We start from the raw sequence: 5712 nt of genomic DNA on the forward strand, positions 1-5712 counted from the left end.
CCTATCCCCATACCTACACATACTAGGGCCGATTTGGAAAAGAGCCAATTAACCTTTGGCATATGGGAGGAAACCAGATTACCCAGAGGAAACTCTCGCAAGCACAAGGTGAACTTGCAAACTCCATAAAGATTGTGTCCCAATGAGAATTCGAACCAGGAACCATAAGTATCTTCATGCAGTGCCTGTAGGTACTTTTTGCTGACTACAGACAAGCAGACAATTACTGGGAAAAGATCCTAGTGCCTTCAAAATAATGGCTCACGTCTGTGACACTAGAAGACTGCCCAGTGCTTGCTTCGGCAGCACATATACTAAAATTGGAATGATACAGAGAAGATTACCATGGCCCCTGCCCAAGGATGACATGCAAATTCGTGAAGCGTTCCATATTTTTTTACAAAAAAAAAAAAAGAAGACTGCCCAGTATCAGATTGGTATTTCTTCATCCTACCATTTCCAATGTCACCCTTAATTAATTACTGTCACACATCAAAGTTTTAATTAATTTTTAAATAAACAATGTAATCAGCAATTCGGAAGTTCTGTTAGGTCTTCAGAGTCGGTGTGTAAAGCACAACATTATCTCACACTGTAAATATTATATCCAGACCATGCTGAGTCTCCAGGTCCACAGAGATGGCACAGTGATGGCATTGATTTGCGATAACGACACACTATCTATAAGGTTTTAATTAGCAGAGCTCCCGGTGAACATATTTGGAAAACATCTGATATCATCTCATTTTACAAGACAATATTACAAAGTCAATCAGCACACAAGAGGCGTTGTTTTATTTCAACATACATATCGGGTTTGTCTACTAATATTTGCAAAGTTGTTGTGGAAGAGATCAAGCTGGTCTGAGGCTAAAAAGTACACATTGGAAAGCCAGATACAATAGTAGAGCATTGTAAAAAGACCCATCTACCATTAAAGTTATTTACAAAAGCCTTCCATGATGTACAGTATACACGTGTATATATCTACACTATATTGCCAAACGTATTGGCACACCACTCCAAATCATTGGATTCAGGTGTTCCAATCACTCATGGCCACAGGTGTATAAAATCAAGCACCTAGGCATGCAGACTGCTTCTACAAACATTTGTGAAAGAATGGGTCGCTCTCAGGAGCTCAGTGAATTCAAGTGTGGTACTATGATAGGTTGCTATCTGTGCAATAAGTCCATCCGTGCCATTTCCTGGCTACTAAATATTCCACGTTCAACTGTTCGTGGTATTATAACAAAGTGGAAGCAACTGGGAACAACAGCAACTCAGCCATGAAAAGGTAGGCCATGTAAAATGACAGAGCGGGATCAGCGCATGCTAAAGCGCACAGTGTGTAGAAGTTGCCAACTGTCTGCAGAGTCAATAGCTAAAGACCTCCAAACTTCGTGTGGCCTTCAGGTTAGCACAACAACAGTGCATAGAGAGCTTCATGAAATGGGTTTCCATGGCCGAGCAGCTGCATCCAAGCACACCGCCACTGGACTCTAGAGCAGTGGAGACGTGTTCTATGGAGTGACGAATCATGCTTCTCTGTCTCGCAATCTGATGGATGTGTCTGGATTTGGTGGTTGCCAGGAGAATGGTACTTGACTGACTGCATTGTGCCAAGTATAATGTTTGGTGGAGGGAGGATTAAGGTATGGGGTTGTTTTTCAGGGGTTGGGCTTTGCCCCCTAGTTCCAGTGAAGGAAACTCTAAAGGTGTCAGCATACCAAGACATTTTGGACAAATTCATGCTCCAAACTTTGTGGGAACAGTTTGGGGATGGACCCCTCCTGTTCCAACATGACTGCGCACCAGTGTACAATGCAAGGTCCATAACGACATAGATGAGCAAGTTTGGAGTGGAAGAACCTGACTGGCCTGCACAGAGTCCTGACCTCAACCTGATAGAACACCTTCAGGATGAAATAGAGCGGAGACTGCGAGCCAGGCCTTCTCATCCGACATCAGTGCCAGACCTCACAAAAACATTCCCATAGAAACACTCCTAAACTTTGTGGACAGCCTTCCCAGAAGAGTTGAGGCTGTTTCAGGTGTAAAGGGTGGTCCAACTCAATATTGAACCGTATGGACTAAGACTGGATGCCATTAAAGTTCATGTATTAAGGTGTCCCAATACTTTTATCAATATAGTGTATGTGTTTTTGCTGATGGCGCAAAGGTGTGCGGGGTTGGTGGCAAATGGCTAGTCATTAGCATTGTCTGTGATCTCCCAGCAACTGAATCATTCCCCATTACTGACTTACTATTCCTTGTTCTGCATTGTGTCTCTGTGTGGTGGCGGTCACCTTGGTAGAGGCAGGGTATTGCTTCCTCATGTCAGAGCCTCCAGCAAGGAGAACAGTAAGTAGCACAGAAGACACATCACCTATGGACTAAGACTGGGATGCCATTAAAGTTTGTGTGCGTGTAAAGACAGGAGTCCCAATACTTTGGGCAATATAGTGTGTATATACACATACATATGAGAATGTTAAACCTGAAAACGCGATCAGATTATCGTATGATCACTTCGAAAGCGGTATTTTTTCATACAATTTTCTGATCGTGTGTACTAGGCTTAACCCCGTAGCTCCTGGACTCCCCTATTAGCCCAGTCATGTCTGCCGTTTGCCTTTTTTTTTTTTTGCTTCGGGCCTATCTTTCTTCTCTTTCTTCCCAGTGATCATCACACTAATGTACAATGAGCGTTAAATACAAATTTGTTAGCGTAGGTTCTCTGAGATTGGAAGGTTATTTCAAGGGTTCCTCAATGTTAAAAAAGGTTGAGAATGGCTGCTATAGATAATACATCAATACAAACCTTAGGTGACACTCTCATCCCTTAACCAGCTTCACTGTCTGGGCTTTTGCTTGCTGCATTGTGTTGACAACCAAGTCAACAATTCCCAACGCAGCAAAAGAATCCTTATCCTTGCAAGAAGCAGACTCCAGACAGAACCTGTCCATTATTTCTTTCTTTCTTCTCGACCTATGAAAATCCCTGGAAAAAAAATCTGTTTATGAATGCCTGTACATATATATATATATATATATATATATATATATATATATATATATGCAGATTTTATTTATGGGTTTAAAACGCATTGCTTCCTCCAGATAAATTACCAATCAGGCCTAAGTCTATCTTATAACAACAAAATAAAAAGAATCTCCATATTGTCTGCAAGCTTTCCCCAGTGTAACATCCAAAGGGCTTTTCACAATATCATGGCCATGGCTCACTGGAGGGGTAGAGCGTGCAAAAACGAAAAGATAAGCATTGAGCTTATCAGTCTTCTCAAATAAAAAAATATCATGCAAGAACGATGATTGGAGGACACACACGTCCTGCAGCATCCAGATTACAGAATATATTTAAACCTTACTGTTAGCCTTGAAATATGAAGGCACTTACAGAGACCTAATTTACTCAAGAATTGTTTGTAAATTTCAACTTTGCATCTTTTACTTATCCATTTTAGTAAAAATATTTTTTTAAATAACTGTAAAATTTTAGAGTGTCATGATATTTCAAATTACAATGTTAACCAGCTCCCAGCTCCCTGGTCTCCTCCTCCCATGCCCGACTGCAGGACTTCTTCAGGACTTCCCCCATCCTCTGGAACTCACTACCCCAATCCATCAGACTGTCACCTACCCTCCCCACCTTTAGGCGCACTGAAAACCCATCTCTTCAGGGAAGCCTACTCCACCCTCACCTAACAGCCGATCTCCTCCACTCCTCCTACCACTCCATTCCCCACAGCCACTTCCTCCTGTACCACTATCCCCTCCCTCCTAGATTGTAAGCTCGAAAGAGCAGGGCCCTCGAACCTCTCGTATATTGTTTTGTTACCAGGGGCGGACTGACAACTCATGGGGCCCCCGGGCAATAGGGGATCATGGGGCCCCTGTGTCCTTGCCCAAACTCAAAAAAGCCTATGAAAAAGGTACCAGGGGCATCTCATGAGGCCCCCTACTCACCCCGGGCCCTCGGGCAGTGCCCGAGTTTCCAAATGGTCAGTCCGCCCCTGTTTGTTACTGCATTGTCTCATGTACTGTCCCCCACTATATTGTACAGCGCTGAGCAAACTTTTTGGCGCTATATAAATACTGTAATATAATAATAACAATAATAAAAGTATGTGGGTTCTATTATAGTCGTCTCAGGCAGCCATCTTGGATGCCAGTATCTTGCAGCTGCTGAGAGTGTAGTGGAAACCAACCATGGCAAAGGGAAAAGAAAAAGGCTGTAAAATAAATGCATTCAGAAATATTAAAGCATAACCTAGAAGGTTATGGATTCAGAAAAATTAAGAATGAACTCCAGACACAAAACCATTCATTTATCCATTTCAGCTCCGGAAGGTTTTACCCCCTTCATGTCCAGGCCATTTTTTGCTATTTAGCACTGTGCTACTTTACCTGGTAATTGCGGGGTCTTGCAACGCTGTACCCAAACAAAATTTATATCGTTTTTTCACACAAATAGAGCTTTCTGTTGGTGGTATTTGATCACCACTGGGTTTTTTATTTTTTTATTATATCAATGAAAAGTGACTGAAAATTTAAAAAAAAAAATTTTTTACTTTCTGCTATAAAACATATTCAATAAAAATTAAAAAAATCAAATTTCTTCTTAAATTTACAGCAAAATGTATTCTGCTATATATTTTTGGTAAAAAAATCCCAATAAGTGTATATTGATGGTTTGTGTAAAAGGTATAGTGTCTACAAACTATATATATACTGGAATTTTTTTATACTACTAATGACGGTGATAAGCGACTTATAGTGGGACTGTGATAGTGCGGTGGGCAATCTGACACTTACTGACATTGGGTGGGAACTTACTGACACTGACATCTCCAGTGACACTAATACAATGATCAGAGATAAAACTATACACTGTCACTGTACTAATTACACTAGCTGGGAAGGGGCTAACAGTTTGAGGTTAAGTGTCTGCATAAGTGTTAATGTGTGTATTATGTGCTGCTTTTTAATAAAAATATCTTTGTACCTTGTCCCTGCTTTGCAGGGACAAGAAGCAAAGAGATTGTTCCCTCTGTACAGAGCCCTGTGTTGATTGTCAACACAGGATTCTGGTCTGTGATTGGAGTTCACATCATGCCATTTCTTAGGACTTGGGATGAGCTCAGGCATGTTAGGAGCCTAAAGATGCTTAAAAAAGAGGCAGGGCTGCCTTGAAACGCATAGCTATGGCTCCTTGATGCCCTTGGGTGTCTGATGTCACATTAGACTGCTCCCACACATTGGCTTACCAGGCTCTGCGTTCGTCCAGGCCATTGGTGGTACCTACATCTCAGACTAGATTTCTGCTGCACTGAGGAGTATTATTACCCTGACAACAGCTGTAGTGTATATGACAGATGCATTTACTTTTACTACATGGGAGTGGCCATTTACCTTTTTTAATAATAAATACTTATTATACTGCACTTAAAACACCTTCTTTGTGGATTTGTCTTGTATTTGGATCCTAACCCACCAGGAAGCTACCACTTGTACTGGGCCAATCAGAAGCTGCATGTCCCTTCCCCTATTGCACGTATACAAGCCCACTGTATATTTTGGCTGTGGGACAGGCAATGACCCGGCCTCAAATGATTGGCCTGTACAGTTGTAAGTGACAGCTTGCTGGCGGGCTCGCTCAGGTGGTTTCAGACTAGGTTCCGAACACGC

General features: G+C 41.8%; 1 non-coding gene across 1 annotated transcript; it reads left to right on the top strand.

Moving 5' to 3' along the window:
* The first annotated feature begins 290 nt into the window (after positions 1 to 290).
* On the top strand, positions 291 to 397 carry LOC149452102 (U6 spliceosomal RNA). Its single transcript, XR_016314934.1, has one exon. It is a non-coding gene; the product is annotated as a U6 spliceosomal RNA (small nuclear RNA).
* The last annotated feature ends 5315 nt before the right edge of the window (positions 398 to 5712 follow it).

Source organism: Staurois parvus, unplaced genomic scaffold, assembly GCF_062004578.1.
Source record: "Staurois parvus isolate SC_StPar_1 unplaced genomic scaffold, SC_StPar_1.0 ptg000498l, whole genome shotgun sequence".
In the NCBI taxonomy this organism is placed as follows: domain Eukaryota; kingdom Metazoa; phylum Chordata; class Amphibia; order Anura; family Ranidae; genus Staurois; species Staurois parvus.